This window comes from Chaetura pelagica, unplaced genomic scaffold (genome assembly GCF_000747805.2).
Source record: "Chaetura pelagica isolate M959 unplaced genomic scaffold, ChaPel_1.0 scaffold315, whole genome shotgun sequence".
Lineage (NCBI taxonomy): Eukaryota > Metazoa > Chordata > Aves > Apodiformes > Apodidae > Chaetura > Chaetura pelagica.
Genome location: NW_009953187.1, coordinates 211,969 through 229,965, shown reverse-complemented (window position 1 = coordinate 229,965; position 17,997 = coordinate 211,969).

Here is a 17,997-nt window from a genome sequence, read left to right as displayed (position 1 = left end):
GAGGCCTCCCGGGAAGCCGCCATTTCCCGCAGCACAAGGTGCGTTTCCCGCCCCGGGCCGGACATTGCAGGTGCGCTCGGACACATCGTTGTCTTAAGCTTGAATTTATTGCTTAAAATGGTACTTAGATTGAATGCTTCTTCGATACGTCTTTGCCATGTGATGGAAACGCGTAACACCCTTCCCACGCGGTAAGTGAGCCCGGCAGGAGCAGCGCCCAGGCCTGGTCAGCCCCTGATCAGGTGTCCCTGCCCCCCCGGCGCTCCCCGAGAGCAGGATCAAGGTAGTTTGTGTTAGAAGGGCTGAAAACGGGGACGCGGGTGTAAAAGCCTTGGAATTGATTCTTTTCCCTCTCACTGGGGTGTTTATCTGAGCTCTGTTTATGACCAAACCTGGTGCCATCAGTCTCGGATGACCCAGCAATTAACATACTATATCAAACTTTAGCACCTACAGGATCAGCTTGTTCTAATTTTAAAAAAATTCTTTTAGCTCATAACAAAAGAAATACGAGCAGTAATCATTCACTGGAAGAGCCACTTTATCATCCTTAAACTATTAAAAATTGCAGTCCTCACCTCATGTTTGTAAGTATCTCATAGTATGTAATACTTTAAGCCTGGTTCAGTGGCATGGTGATGTATTAAAGGCACCCTCCTTCATTTGCATTAAATCAAAAGTTGGGGGAAAAAAAGATCCAGAGTTTTTTGGCTGATAAAAACTAGCTGATAACATTTATTCTGCAACACTCAAGATTGAACAATGATTTTTTTCGTATACTAAATTATGAAGAATGTAAGCAGAATAATCACCTAAGCATAAATTTTTGTTTTCCAGTTAGTTTGTAGGCTGTGGTATTTGCTAAAGCTAGTATCAGCATTATCAGCTGTAGATAAGTCAAAGTTTAAAATGCAAAATACTTGTATATCTTCACATTTTTTAAGAAATACTTTTGCAATTTTTAGTGTTGTTTTGAAAACAATCAGATAATGACCCATTCCCCCTTTAACTGCATAGGGACAAAGCGTTGTAGTGTTTTGGGATTTCTATGGTTCAAGGCATTTGCTGGCTGCAGACTAAGGTATCAAGCCTATCTTGATTATTTTTTTTTCACTAGGAAAAAAACCAACACAGTCATAGGAACACACAGCAGAGAAAACTATAGAAATGTTTTAAGTAGATGGGTAACAACTGGTTAAAATTACAAAGGTCTCTGTAAGACTTCAGATCTAAGACTAGAGGAAAAAGCAGACTGCTTTATAGCTGAATGTCTGCAACCACTTAATCTGAGACATCATGAGCTGCTATGGATCAGTTTTCACACCTCACATGAAAGTTCTGCTTAGATGCTCTCTTCCAGCCACAAGGTTCTGTATGGACTGGCCTGCCTTACAGTACTCTTTGTGAAGCATTAAGAGGTTTGCAGCCTCTCCCAAACTCTCTTTCTCTAGCCTGGAGCAGGGTTTATGAGTTTAAGGGACTGTGAGCCACCAGCTGATCTGTGGTTTGGCAGCTAGTAGTAATTATGGCTGTGTTTGCTCTTAAAATGCAACTTCCGTTGTTAAATTAGATGTGTTAACTTGTCATCCTTGCAAGTGGCATAACCACTGAAGTAGTGGGTTCTTTGGACTTTGAATTGGGCAACACATCCTTCACATTAAGAGAACTTCTGTATTTCGTTAATTCATCATGAAATAAGAGAATCAATCAAACTAATGCAGAACAACAGTGAGCAAAAATAACTGAGTTTTCTGTACAGAAACTTCAGTAACTGAGATTTTCATGAAGTGAAGTGAGACTTCTATTATTCTAATTTTGCTTCCCATATATGCTCCAGAGAGTATTTTCAAATTTTGAAGAAAGCCTTGTATAAAGGTAGGATGTTGTTTTGTTGAGACACAGGTTGCAAGGTAATTTGTAGTTTTAGGCAGGCTGCAGGAACTCACCTTCACAGTCAAAGGTTACACAGGTACTTCTGTACACCCACCTCCTATGCTGGCCTGGCAGCTGCTGGAAGGCAGCAGCCTGCTGGTTTGCTCAGGTGCTGCTCTGGGGATCTAATGCAGGGCCAGTGTCTGGCTGCTGGCAGTGGCCTGGGCACGTGCAGCAGGTGAAGCACATTGGGACAGACCAGCACAGTTCCTCGGTGAAACAGGATTAGCTGGGAAAATGCTCTCATGGCCAGCAGGTAGGGCTTGGCAGGGCAGTGAGGCTGGGTGCAGCCAGGCAGCCATTATGGAAAAGAAATGCGCCCTGGGATCACTGGGCAGAACCTGTGGTGGTGCAGGAGACCATGGAAAACTGATGGGTTGAAAGCAAAGGTGTACGTGCTTTTCTTGCACTGCTCCTTTCCTGAAAAGATCTGTTCCACCCAGGAGAGATGCTCACTAGCATTTTCTATTAAATCTGTCTTGCCTCGCAGATCAGGTTTTTCAAGAGGTTAGCCTGTTAAATTTGAATGGAACTTACCCCATAGTAAATCTCTGTTTTCAAAGAAATGAATATGATTTGGAGGTACAAAACAGGACCTGGAAATTTATGAAGATCAATAATGTTGAAGATCAATAACATTGTGATAGGTTGTTGCAGACTGAAGATCCAGCTCAGTACAGTATCAAGAACATACTAAAGTAATGTAACTGTAAGCAGAATTTAAGGATATTTTTTAAGTTCATCATATGCTTAAAAGACTTCCTGAATTTTTCTATCACACAGAAACTTAACAAAAATCCTAGCATTTTTGTACTATCCTTCAGCCCACAGGTAACGGCTATGGCCACTGAACCCCTCTAGATACACTGGCTTTAGAAAGTATTTTCCTCTTTTCTGAAGCCAGTAAATGGTGTGACATAACGAAACAGCAAAGTTACACCAATATGGAGTATTTTGAATTTTTCCAATTGCTGATTCTGAGAATTTTGTGGAGTCTTTAGAGTAGCCATTTCAAAAGAACAGAAAGTAGCTCTTAGTGTGAGTTGCTTGCCTCTGGCTTCTTACTTCTGCCTTGTTTCTCAATGAAATTAAAAAAACACAGCCTTCATTTTATAAGATACTTACAATACAAAATAATGCTAAAATAAAGGGGGGCATCCCTTGAGCCTCAAGAGAGAGGTGAGAACTTGACATTGTTTTTGCCTTTGGTTTGAAAAAATCTCTTCAGAAAAAGAAAGTACAACAGGCTTAAGTATTTTTACAGCATGAAAATTAAGTTCTCAAACTCTTTTTGTTCTCAACTGAGATACATTACATTTGTTTAAGTAACTAAATGTATAAATAATAAACATTTTGTAAATCTTCTGAGATAGTGATATGAGGGGAACTCTTTGAAGTGCAGATAGTTCCTACCATGGCCTCCTTCCCACAGATCTTCAGATGTTGCAGAATGCTTTGCTGATTCCCCAGAGGCACTTTCAATCCACTGAATATTCTAGCTAAAGTAAAGAAAGATGTTTAAATGTTTTAACTGAGTTTTTGGGGATAGCAGAAAATTAAAACTACATCTCTCAGTTTCCCTGACTTTCACTGCTCTGTTCTTTAAGCTTCAAAGTTCAATTCACTGAACTATTCATAATTTATCACTCAACTGAGAGTCTCTTTCCCTTGTTTGGGTTGTATTTCTCAGACAAATGGAAGAGACAGGTGTTATAAGCAGAGCATAGGTGTATGTATTGTTTATGAAAAACATCCTGAGACAAGGTATTCCACTCTGACTGTTCAGTTACAGGGCTGACTCTGACTCTCTGGCTGTTCAGTTACAGTTTTGGAAAGCTCACCTGGAGACATCTGAAAGGTGCTCAACTCTTTTGGAAGGTCAATTGCTTTAAAACACTACATGTTTGGTATCTGAAAAGCTTTGTGAAAATCTCACCTTCCTGAGTCTCATCATAAAAGTTCCAGTATTTACCAGTAAGCATACTTCACTCACAGTCTATGGATTAGAAGTTAATTCTGGTATTTTTCCTAAATTTCCTGAAACTGTCGGCAGTGTGACAACACCAGAATGGGACATGGAGGAGGAGGGAGGTTATGAGATGTGAGCTCCCGTTGTTCAGGAATTAGGTTCCAATCATCAAGTTTTTGATTCTGGCGAGTAGCGCAGATGCCTACATAAAGCCCCATTTAAGTTAATGGGATTCTGTATTGGTCGATGAACCTGCATTTGTACATCAATATTGTGGGATCAGAATCTGACATTTCTCCTGGAGGAAAGGAGATGAGTCACTCCGTAATGCTAGTGCTTTCTAGTCATTGCTATCTAATTTGATCAAACTAGTGGAAAAAGATAATCTGGGTTATTGAACCTCCTCAGCAACCCAGGCCCAATGACCTCTGCTTTCTTGCATTCGTTCAAGTGTCACTGATCTGAGCTTTATTATTTATTGGATTTGAAATAATTAAAAGGAGCAAAAAAATATTTTTCTTTAAAAATTTAGGAAGGCTTTTTAAAATAGTGTTTATAAGAAAAAGAAATGCATAGCATGTTAGCATTACTTATTAGTTTAAAACATTCAGTACAATAATCCATTATTTTAATTAGTTTTCCAGATTGTTGGCAAAAATAACAGAGATGCTGTCTGTGGAGAGGTAAATGCTTCCTTGTAATTGTTTTGGATTTTGCTCTAACCTTTAATGAATTTATTCTTGTATGACAAGAACATTATTTTTATTCCCGCACTTATGTTAGGGAAGTTCACATGAAAGAATGAGGCATCTGGGAACTCAGCAGAGTTTTGCTTTGACAAATGACCTCATTGACCACGTTGACAAACACCAACTGTACTGACAAATGACCAAACCACAGATGTTCATGTTGCATACAGCTCAGATTTAAGCTATCACTACCTACCAATTGCCTGTTGCTGCCCTTTCCTGCAGCTCTGCTGGGGAGCTGTTTGTGTGAGCTCTGCCTCAGCTGCTTCAAATAAAATGATCCAGGAAAACACACACTGCATCATTCAATGGGTTACACTAGGTCGGATGATTTTCCCTGAATCAGATTACCCACCTTCTCATATAAAAAGTGACCTTCCCTTCCATTCCCCAGTAACATGTAAATACCATTCACACTACCCTGAGGCAGAAATTCTCGAAACTGGAGGCCTTTTGAAAAGCTGTAGTGATTTGCTCTCTTTTCTTTATTTCCAGTGAATGCATTCAACGTGAACGCAACACTGTGTTACATACTGCCCTCGTGATTCCTGTAAGCATGTGCTAGTGATTGCCACAGAGATAGAGGCCTGTCAAAGTTACACCTACTGAGAGTGCAGGGTGACTGTAGGTTACCTCCTGCTTTCCCATAGACCATGTATGTTTCTGTGTGCACACTGTATGTCCTGATTTCATGAGGACAGTAGGCAGGACTTTTCTGCAGGGGACATAGAGGTCAAGGCAACTTAGGAAGGATGCCTCTGTGAGGCAAGGAAGAGCGAGAGAAGTTTATTCATCAATAGTGGAAAGAGAAAGATGAATCATGAAGGAGGCAGCGGGTCAGCTGAGGTGGGAAGTGGAAGCAGCAGTGAATGTGCACCAGTATTTTGATCTGAGAAGAGAGGATGATCCAATTCCTGAAACTTAGGTCTTCAGTATACCACCATATCATATGCATTAACGGAGCACTGTAGACCACTCATGCTTCCACTGAATATTGATTATTTGGTCCACCAGGCAGGCTTACCCAACACATGCGATTAAAGAGGAGAGAGATTGGGGTACTGTGCAAACTCATGGTCTCCAGCAGTAGAAGACCACTTCCTTTCCTGTTCTGTGACTGGAGGCACCTGATGCATCACCCTTACAAACCACAGTGCTTTCACACATGTCCTGAAAGGAGGCAGAATGTGTGAAAGTAAATGACAGAGGAAGGTCAACCTCTCCGACTCCCTTTTTGTAAAAATACGATCTTCATTTTGAAAGCATACATGAACAATGGGTTCTTTGCTCTGAAAATAAACACATTTTGAAATTGCCTTGTGCTATGCAAAATGATAGTGTAACTAACATTGGTCTTAATGCAGATTCACTGAAATTTTTGCTAAGTCTCCCAATTGCTGCTTTGCAGTCAAATGAATCGTACAGGGAAAAAAGGAAAAGTCTGTTGATATTCATTTGAGTGTTCATGCAAGCACCAAAACCTATTCCAAGCATTTTCTCCATTTAAATATAGTGTTATCATTTTAGGATTTTGATTTTTTTTTTTAATACCTTCTAAAAATTAAGAATTATTGTTGGTAAATAGTCCTCTCATATTAAAGAAAATACTGATTTGGATAGAAATGTTACCCTGCAGGTTTCAAAGAGGCCTCTTGAGTTTTGGAGGCAGAAAGGGAGAAGAGAGAGAAACTACTATGTGGTGGAAGGGGAGAATGGAGAGAAGTCTGTTTAATGTTGGTCCTGTTGGTTTTTCCCTGTGTTAATCTCTGGACTATTGGCTTTTCCTGTGCTGTTTAGTGCAAGGTCAATGATTATCAAGGAACCCTGTTATTTTCCTGCTAGGTCCTCCATTTACCTCAGTTGCTGCGCTCTGAAGCTACTCCAGCCTCCTCCCTACCCTCTTTATCCAGCTCATGTTTTAATACCTGTAGGTGATTCCTGCCCTTAACAGATGGTGTGGAGACAGTAATTTTTTTCTTTCCTGTTCTTGCTTATTCATGACTTGGCTCAGGCCTTCTGACAAAACTTCAGAAGGAACAGTGATAGTACAGTTCATTACAAGACTCAAAACCAAAGCATGCCAGAAATTAAATCAATGCAAATTGTCTTTCCATGGGAATAACTGCCCTCACCTCAAAGCCATTTTCTGCCTTTCTTTGTATTTATTGATTTTTTTCCTTCCACTGCTACTTTGCCCTATCATAATGTCCTGTTATTCTTGTGTTGTGTTTTGACCAAATTTAGAACAATATTCTGGAAGTCTGAATACAGATATTTGGGTGTGGTACCAGAGTAGAGTTTATGCCTGAGACTACTTATGGCAATGTGGTATAGCCTGCACTGCATGAAAATCTTGCTTTGCTTCTTACAAACTCTGTTAGTATTAGAGGTTTGCAATACTGCAATCATTTCAGTGCAACATTAATTTCTTTCATATTCCAGGTCCTGCAGGACCAAGGATCCATGTCTTGTTATTGGATAGTAAAATACCATGCACATATTGGGTAGGTATAAATAATAGATGACAACTCTTCCATTACTTTTTCACCACACTACCCTAGGACTGGTTTGTACCTATAGTGATTTGTGTCTTCTTTGGTCTCATGGTGACTGAACCACTCATCATTTTGGTTCACTAACCTTAATAATATGGAAGGAGACATTTGGAAACATAAGTGCATTTCTATGCATACGTAGCATATCATTACTCTGAAAGTAATTTCACAGAGCATCCATAATGTGTGGTATCACAAATGCTCCACTGAGACAGAGTGTTAGTACAGAAGGAAGATTTTGCATTGACATTAATTTTGGAGAAGTGGGAGTCACAGGAATGGAAGAGCAGCAAGAAAACAAGAGGATGAGCTCAGAGTCTGCAAATAGAAGGCCTTGTGAAAGGCTGGAGGCAGAATATAGCCCTTCTTTCTCATGAAGGAATGATCTGAAAGCAGCCTTTAGACCATTAGAAATTATCAAATGCACAGACAGTAGTGAGTAGGAAACTAGAATTTGTTAGTATTACATAGATTTGCTACTTTTCCTTGGAAGAAGCTCCAGAAAAGCTCTGATGGTAACCACTGTCTGTCCTGAGGCATTTAGCAAGGGAAGGACATGTCACTTCACAACAATTCCTGATTCAGTACCCTTGGAGCATGAAGAATTGAAATACTGTCTGTAAGAGTGTGTGACTCCTGTTGCTTCATTTGCACGCTGCTCAGGTCTCAAATCTATTAATGCAGCTCCAGGAAATCTTGAATTTCAAATGTTTTACTGCATTGAGCTTTGCACTTGACTAATCAAGTCAAACATTGTCTGCTAATCAGATTTACAGGTGTGAACCTGTCAGCATGTGCAAATAGGCCACATAAACATGCAAAGAGATTTAGGTAGCTACCCAGCAGTATCTGAAATTACAGCCTGACCAAGAGAGCTGAGTATTGGATTCCTAGGCTTCAAGCACACTGATACTGGATTCTGTGAATTATCCATATTTTTTGTCCATATACTGTTCCTCTGATAACTGGTACTTTAAAAATTCTGTCCTCAGAAATAAGTAGTCCATATTCTTGGATAATCTGTACTTCCAAGTAATATGCCCCAAATCAGAGGCAAATGCAAATAACCATTGCCAAAGGAGGAAGAAGTAATGTGAGATCAAAAATGGCGACACTATTAAAGAAGAGGTACTCAGGGATAAACTTGTACTGTTTTCATGTGGACATGTTACCTACATGGATATTGATGAGGGTTCAGGGATTTTACAGATAATGTAGGAGTTATATGTGTGACAGTATAATTTCCTTTTAGATGTTTCCATGCTTTTTCTTGCTATAGCTTCTCTTTCTAGCTGCATCTTATAAAAACAAAGTATTCTGCAAAGAGAACTCATTTTGGTTAGGCACTTTGGACACTTAATTGGAATTTGGCCTAAAGGTGGTGCAACCATACAAAAAAAAAAAAAAAAGTTACTGTCAAACTTTTTGAAAGCAAATCGAGGCATATTTACCTTATAATACTTACAGAAGCATCCATAAATGATTCATAGCATAGTATGCCAATTCAGTCTCCATCTTTAGTTGCCTTTGATCATAATTTATGATCAAACATGTATGTTTTAATCACTACAAATTGTTGAAATATTTCCTATAGTCTGGGGGACAATGTTGCCTTTCTCATCTCTGTGTCAAAAGTTAAAGCTTTAGGATGCAGCTCTAAGAGGAACAATAGAAATATAATTTAATCTGTAAGGCATTGAGAATTGCCCTCATTTATGAGCAAAACTATTAGACATGGTTCTAAATAAAATACATTTCTAGAAAATGTTCCTGAGGGTAGTTATGATTCTGCTGTATGGGCAAACATCACAGGTGAGATAGGATAAAAGACACTTCCTCCATATTTATCAGAGGTGTAAAGGGTTTAACTGTTCTATGTGCACATAGAATAGCATGGCCCATAGTCCACCATGTTTTGCTTTATTCTTTCAATCACTAGGAAGTTGCTTTTTTCACAGTAAAGTGGAGTTCTACTCTCAGAACTGAAGGAAATATTTAAATTGTGAATTCTTCCAAGATAGTCTATCAGCAGCCGAGGAAGCTAGATGCATGTAGAGGGAATATTCTGCCAGCATAGAGATCAAGAGAGAGAGGTTGTCCCAGGTCAAAACACATCCCCTTTGCACTCCCTCTTCAAGTCTAGTTTACCATGGGCAGAGGCTGCAGTGAAACAGGGCAGCCCATTTCACATAATCTTACAGGAAGGTTACACTACTGCAAACTGCAAAATGTGAATGTTAATATTTTCAAGAACAATCTAAACAGAGCCTATGATTTGCTCTGTAACAACCTTTTATGGAGCTTTTTTACATACAGAATTTAGTTTGTTGAGATCTGAGACATTCCAGTATCTCCTCCAGGAAGATTATAGATTGCAAGTATAATTGAGAAAGACTGCCTATAAGCTGATGCCAAGAGTTATTATGACTAATTACATTTCTCCTTTTGTAATTAACAAACTCTGAAATATGTTCTATATTAGATGTTTGCCCTCAATTCCAATGAAAAAAACAACAACATACGTTTTCTGGACATGAGAATAAAAATTTTATTTAAATGCACTACTACAGTCTGATAACTTGCTTAATGTTTCTTTATTGTTTAATTATTTTGTAGATGTTTGAAAGTGTGATGTTTGGGGAACTTTGTAGAAAACTGGGGGGTGGTAGCTGCCTACTTCATATTTCTCCATAGCATTGGGCAAGGAAAGAAAGGGAATTAAGGAAGCCTTACTTCTTTTTTTTTCCATACATAAATCATACAGAGTGCAGGTTCACTGCTTTTTTCTAGTTTCTGACACAATGGGGGAGAGACCTATAGAAATTAATGGGTAACAATGTGATCTTATTTTAAAGCAAATATACTCTAATACAGAACAGACGTGACTAATTTTGAATATTCATAGCCAATCATGCCCTGCCTTCTAGGTTATGCATCTCTATTAATTTAGTAATGTTACAAAAGTGGTAAGTGATGGCTTGATTTGACATGTTATGGCCAAGCAAATGCCTCTAAAATAGCTGAGTAATAAGAGACAGCTAATTTATGATCAAGAATTACCATGGATAATGTTAAAATAATGCTTTGTGGAAGTGTGACTTGGACCTTGGCTGGTATCATGATGTCATCGTTTAGAACTCATTCTCTGTAGCTTCTGGCACTAGATAGGCATTCTTTTTAAAAAGTCAACATTTTTTAATCGTGCAATTGTTGAAATAATATGAACCTAATAATCTGTAATGCAGTCTCAGAGTTTCTTGGAACCCAATTGAAGGCTATGGATTTTTGTTTTTTGTTTGCTATTTTGCTTGGCCTTTTTTTTGCTTTTCTTTTTATGCTGTTCAGTAGTTAAGTTAGTGGAAAAAATAATGTTAATTCAGAAAATTTAACCAAACTGGCCAAGCAGCTGGAGAGAAAAATGAGTACTTGTAGTTATATCTTAGAATTTTTCTAACTACTAATAAATCTGATATCAGCAAAAACTGAACAATTTAACTCAAGCAGTGTATTAACTGAGACCCTCCACCTCTGCAAGGAGCCTTCCCCCCTTTACAAGAGGTGAGGGGGTGGAGAGGCCTGAGAGGAGGAGAGAATCATGAATGAACCCATGGTTTAGGGTGTATGTGTGAGCATCATGGAGATGCACAACATGGATGTGCACAGTATCCTATGGAGCTGCTAGGCTTCTGGCCATCCCCAGTGCAGGACATTTAACCATAATTTAGGCTGTTTTTCATGTCTGTGTGTCAGTATCATAGGCCAGTCTGACTCCTGCAATACAAAGGTGACAGTGCTACCCCTACCTAACTAGCAGAGTAGGAAAGATGAAGAAATATTACAAGAGTGAGCAAAGACTGGGAATGAGTTGCAGACGGATGATAAATAAGTACACTAGGATGGTTCTGTGTGGTGAAGCAATGACTGAAGACAGTGACAGTCCAGATCCGTGACCCATACAGAGACAAAAGGAAGTGGACAACGAATTGTGGCTTTTTCCTACCCAAGAAATGGGTGCTGCTACTGAAAGTAGCAAATGGCTGATGGAAAGCAACAAGAGATACTTTTTAACAAAATGTTATGATTTGGAGCTCCTTCTCATGTAGGAGTCAGAAGTTCATGAGTTCCAAAGCAATTAGCTATATTCCTTCAGGAGTAGTTTGTGATCCTACCCCTGGCTATAAAAGTACCTGTGTTTTCCTGTGCTCTAGGCATCTGCTGTTACGAGACAGCATTGTATGCTAGACAGATTTCTGTTATGTTCTCTCAGTGCTGCTCCTCTTAAGGTGCAATTGTAGCCCGCAGTTCAGATACATGATTGCAGCATGATGGTAACTACAGCCTCACAGGGTTTGACATAGGCTGCCGAGCCCATCAGGGATCCTGCATAATATTTGGCAGCTGAAAGCTCTTATCTGCAGGGGTTGCAATTAAGCCTCTGAATTGTAGTGTGCCCTAGTGAATTCAACAGGCAAGTTCAGGCAGATCTAGCCTGCTCCTCTGCCAGAGGCTGCAGCCACTGCAGCAGGGGCAGCAGAACAGTGTGTGTGTCTGCATCTCAGCCAGCTCCATTCACAGCTCAACGCGGAAGCACAGACCTCCAGTAACAGTGCTGAGATGGGCTGAAGCAGGAGCACACATTCCATTCTGCGGTAATCCATGGCAGAGAGGTGAACCCAAACAAACACTGAGAATAACATCCTAAATTGCTGCTGTTTGGTTTTATCTGACTTCATTTGTCAGCTCCCTTCGATGCATGACTTTGGAAGAGCACTTGCTGTAGGAAAAGATCATTACCGAGGCAGAGTTTCAGTGTTGTTTCTGCTGTGGCTTGTAAAGTTTTGACCACTCCAGGAAAAGGGCAAAGGCTTTGGATTGTGCAGACTCATTTGTGATGTTTTTCATAGGATGCTCACTTACCTTTAAGTATCATGTTGCTTTTCTTTGTACATTACTGTTCTCCACAGGGAAGAACGTGGAACATTGGGGTTGGTTCTGTTTTTTTTTTAAAAAAAACAAAACAAAAACCTCGGTGTATTTAAACTACCCACTGACCCCCTTCTGCTTACAGATCAGCCTTTGCTTTGTTTACCACATGATACCTGGGAGTATGTTATTAGTGACTCTAGATTGTTCTGTAAGCAGCATGCATGTTTTCAGTTCTCCTGAGTCAGTTTTCATCTGATTCTTGTGAGAATCTATAATGTAAAAATTCACTCGGTTGATTTTTAACCTCCTGGGCTGATACCTTATGTGAGAGATAAACAGTGCCAGAGCCTCACAGCAAAAGCTCCTGTATATGTGTCTCTTCTGAATGATAGCAGTTTGTTGTGACACAGATTTCAGAAGTCTCAAAGTTAATAAACCTTTTAAATACATTTTAGTGGCCATGTTATGGGCTCAACATCTGTGAGAAAGCAGGTTATTAAGGGAAAAACTTGCCCAGTTGAGCACCAAAACATTTTTAGACATGTACAATGCAAACAGAGACTGTTCTTGTGTATTTTTTCCAAGAAAGGTAGTAATTGCTCAGCTAATAATATTTTTTATTCTTAAGCTCTTCTTTATGAGGGGGGAAGAAAGCCCTGGTCATTTCTGCATGAAGCCAAACCACCTCATTTTCTGAATTATCAGTTTCCCTGATTCAGAACCCAAGCCATCAGTTGAGTGCATCACCTTGGGCAACTCCTTCAATCCCATCTTCCTGTGTCCCAAATTAGTATAACAGTAACCTATCCACAGGGCACTCCATTGATCCATACAAATGTGTTATTACCTGCTCAGTATTTATTTTGTTACTGTAAAAGAGATCACATTAAATTTACGGTGCTTGGTGATAATATGTGCAACTAATTAAAAGCTGGGGTGGGTTGTACTGCTTTTTAAAATGCTTAATCAGTCACACAAATGCTGCCTTCATTCATGAAAGCACATGCTAAAGTAAGTAGCATCTGATAATTTATGTTATAAAATAATAAAAAGTGCAAAGAAGTTAAGCATCAACCTAATGTTAACTTTGAGTATAAAACAGTTTGCTGAAACCAGGAAGCAATTAAAACATACTGTTTTATAGAGAGTCCTTTACAGCAAGATAGTTTTAATAGGTCTATGTCTGCTTTTTTTGGAGGGTGAGCCACAGTTCAGTTTTGCCCAGGAAATAACAAATGGTATTAAGAACACATCAAAAGTGCAGCTGTTTTCAGGAGGTGGGTGGTGGTGTTTTTTGAGGAGAGGAGGAAGTGAGTGAATCCAGCATGCAAAGCTTGCCTGTACTAACGCATTAAGCAAAGGACTGCTCTCCTTTCAGGGCCTCCAATGTACCTCCAGTATATACCTACTTTTCATGAATACTGGCTCATGCAAAGTGTTCTGCTCTCAGAGAGGGTATGGTTTTAAAGTGTTACCCTGTTTCAAAGCTAGGCTGTAGCCCTTGTCACCTAGTCTTTAAGAAATATGCTTTCCTTTACTACTAAAAAATTAATTAGTTGTCAGCTGTGCTTCTCAAAAGATAAATAAGAGTAATGGTAAACCTGATTATGCTAATAAATATGAAAGTCTCACACAAACAACACTCCAGATATAATTCCTTTTTATTTTTCCCCTTTAACACAGATCTCTTATTCATGTAGGGAGCCAGTGTTTTCTGTGAATGTATACTTTTGGTGTATGCTTTGATTGATGGGGACCCCTGCAGGAACAGAAGGGCTTTGAAATGAAATCATACATGGCATTGTAGCTGGATACAATATTACTGTGCTGGAAAGTATCAGTGGCCATGGCAGCTATAGCTAAAGGTGTGCTAAACACCCCTAATTCTGACTAAAGGGAAGTTTGGTTAAGCCCCTTCATACAAATGGAATAGCTGTAAAGAGCAGAAGTTCCTTTTGCTAGCAAAATGCTTCATGTTAGGGCCTGATTCAAGTTGAGGCCACGTGCCATGAGTAGTTCTCCAGCTATGAGTATGCAAGGTGCTTGTTCAGCTTTAATAGGAAATAGAAGAAAGGAGAAGACTTTCTGGGCCACTGGGAAGTCAAACTTGGCAATTCTGTGAGTACCGCCTAGGTTTGCTCTACATTTTTTAACAAAAGTGTTTCTTGGTTTCCTTGCACTGCCAGCACTAACAGGTCCCTTGGGCCAAACAGCATATGCTGTTATAAAATTTCAGGCAATATAAGAGTGTATCTGAAAAATTTGTGTTAAAATTAATTAGAAATGTGTCTGCTGCTAGCAGTTAGTCACTCAGCATGAGATTTTTGGGGACCCTCTCGTCGTCTTCACAGAGTATTACAGGTTTTCCCTGCTTTCTCTACAGCTAAAACTTACTGAGTACAATCCATTGATCATGTTTTGGAAAAGTGTCTTGTTTGTTAGTATGCACTTCTGAGGTTTACTTCTGCAGAGCCTGGCACTTCATACCCGTAAAAAAACTGATCCGCTCTCAGGACTTTGCACCAAGGAACGTGAATACCAAGTCACTCCTAAAACCATTTCATAGTTCTGCAGGCTGAAAGGGAAAAGCAACCCATGCAAGATAAGCTGCCAGAGCCAACTAAGACAGCTGGCTCAGAGCATCATGTAACAATGAGTGCTGGAAAGAATCATCAATGAGCAATAGTCATGGAGGAACTCCCTTCTCAGGGGTGCTGAGGGACCCATTTGCAGACCGGACCTGCTTGCTAGAGAGGTCTGCAGCTTACTGGGGGCTCAAATCAAAGATGTAACAGGAAGATTACACAAACTTGTATGGCCCACTATCTGTTATCCTCTCTTACTCTTTTATGCTGTTTCAAAGCTAGGCTGTAGCCCTTGTCACCTAGTCTTTAAGAAATATGCTTTCCTTTACTACTAAAAAATTAATTAGTTGTCAGCTGTGCTTCTCAAAAGATAAATAAGAGTAATGGTAAACCTGATTATGCTAATAAATATGAAAGTCTCACACAAACAACACTCCAGATATAATTCCTTTTTATTTTTCCCCTTTAACACAGATCTCTTATTCATGTAGGGAGCCAGTGTTTTCTGTGAATGTATACTTTTGGTGTATGCTTTGATTGATGGGGACCCCTGCAGGAACAGAAGGGCTTTGAAATGAAATCATACATGGCATTGTAGCTGGATACAATATTACTGTGCTGGAAAGTATCAGTGGCCATGGCAGCTATAGCTAAAGGTGTGCTAAACACCCCTAATTCTGACTAAAGGGAAGCTTGGTTAAGCCCCTTCATACAGATGGAATAGCTGTAAAGAGCAGAAGTTCCTTTTGCTAGCAAAATGCTTCATGTTAGGGCCTGATTCAAGTTGAGGCCACGTGCCATGAGTAGTTCTCCAGCTATGAGTATGCAAGGTGCTTGTTCAGCTTTAATAGGAAATAGAAGAAAGGAGAAGACTTTCTGGGCCACTGGGAAGTCAAACTTGGCAATTCTGTGAGTACCGCCTAGGTTTGCTCTACATTTTTTAACAAAAGTGTTTCTTGGTTTCCTTGCACTGCCAGCACTAACAGGTCCCTTGGGCCAAACAGCATATGCTGTTATAAAATTTCAGGCAATATAAGAGTGTATCTGAAAAATTTGTGTTAAAATTAATTAGAAATGTGTCTGCTGCTAGCAGTTAGTCACTCAGCATGAGATTTTTGGGGACCCTCTCGTCGTCTTCACAGAGTATTACAGGTTTTCCCTGCTTTCTCTACAGCTAAAACTTACTGAGTACAATCCATTGATCATGTTTTGGAAAAGTGTCTTGTTTGTTAGTATGCACTTCTGAGGTTTACTTCTGCAGAGCCTGGCACTTCATACCCGTAAAAAAACTGATCCGCTCTCAGGACTTTGCACCAAGGAACGTGAATACCAAGTCACTCCTAAAACCATTTCATAGTTCTGCAGGCTGAAAGGGAAAAGCAACCCATGCAAGATAAGCTGCCAGAGCCAACTAAGACAGCTGGCTCAGAGCATCATGTAACAATGAGTGCTGGAAAGAATCATCAATGAGCAATAGTCATGGAGGAACTCCCTTCTCAGGGGTGCTGAGGGACCCATTTGCAGACCGGACCTGCTTGCTAGAGAGGTCTGCAGCTTACTGGGGGCTCAAATCAAAGATGTAACAGGAAGATTACACAAACTTGTATGGCCCACTATCTGTTATCCTCTCTTACTCTTTTATGTGGGCACCAATGATACAGATAGGAGTAATTTGAAGACTATCAGGAAAGACTGTAGAGCACTAGAAGTGGCAGTGAAGGGCTCGAGCACAGGTGGTGTCCTCGTCAATCCTTCCCATCAAAGGGAAAGGGCTGGAAAGGGCCAGCCGAGTTGGAAAAGTTAACAAATAGTTACAGGAGTGGTGCCAGAGTGAGGGCTTCAGTTACATAGAACACAGGACTCACCTGGAAAAACCTGGTCTCTTGGGGGCTGATGGGGTTCATTTGTCAGAGAAAGGGGAGAGAGTCTTTGGCCAGAAGCTGGCCAATTTAGTTAGGAGGGCTTTAACTAGTGATCCCAGGAGCATGGCATCAACTCCTCCCGCACCCAGCACATTGTGGACAGAGCCAGTAACAGGAGACTAGGCTGTAGCAACCATGAAATGGTCGAATTCAGGATCCATAGGGCAGCAAGGAAGGAGTGAAGCAAGCTCAGTACCCTCAATTTCAAGAGAGCAGATTTTGGTCTCTTCAAGGATCTCCTTGGTATGATACCATCGGACAAAGCCCATCCCTGCCCATGTAGGGGATTTGGAACTAGATGATCTTTAAGGTCCCTTCCAACTCAAACCATTCTATGATTTGACTAACCTCATAGCCTTCTATGAGGAAATTACTAGGTGGATAGATGATGGTAGAGCGGTAGATGTGGTTTATCTTGATTTCAGTAAAGCATTTGACACCGTCTCCCACAGCATCCTTGTAGATAAGTTGATCAGGTATGGGTTTGGTGATCAGGAAGTGAGGTGGATTAGGAACTGGTTGAAAGGAAGGAGTCAGAGAGTTGTAGTCAATGGGGCAGAATCTGGTTGGAGGTGTGTGACTAGTGGAGTCCCACAGGGGTCGGTACTGGGACCGGTGTTGTTCAACATCTTCATCAACGACCTGGATGAGGGTATAGAATGTACCCTCAGCAAGTTTGCTGATGACACTAAGCTGGGAGGAGTGGCTGACACACCAGAAGGCTGTGCTGCCATTCAGAGAGACTTAGATAGGTTGGAGAGTTGGGCGGGGAGAAACATGATGAAATTCAACAAGGGGAAGTGCAGAGTTTTACATTTGGGGAAGAACAACACCATGTCCCAGTACAGGTTGGGGGCTGAACTGCTGGAGAGTAGTGTAGGTGAAAGAGACCTGGGGGTCCTGGTAGACAGGAGGATGACCATGAGCCAGCAATGTGCCCTTGTGGCCAAGAAGGCCAATGGCATCCTGGGGTGCATTAGAAAGGGTGTGGTTAGTAGGTCAAGAGAGGTTCTCCTCCCCCTCTATTCTGCATTGGTGAGGCCACATCTGGAGTATTGTGTCCAGTTCTGGGCCCCTCAGTTCAAGAAGGACAGGGAACTGCTTGAAAGAGTCCAGCGCAGAGCTACGAAGATGATTAGGGGAGTGGAACATCTCCCTTATGAGGAAAGGCTGAGGGAGCTGGGTCTCTTTAGCTTGGAGAAAAGGAGACTGAGGGGTGACCTCATCAATGTTTACAAATATGTAAGGGGTGAGTGTCAGGGAGATGGAGTTAGGCTTTTCTCAGTGATGACCAGTGATAGGACAAGGGGTAATGGGTGTAAATTGGAGCATAGGAGGTTCAAGGTGAATATCCGAAAA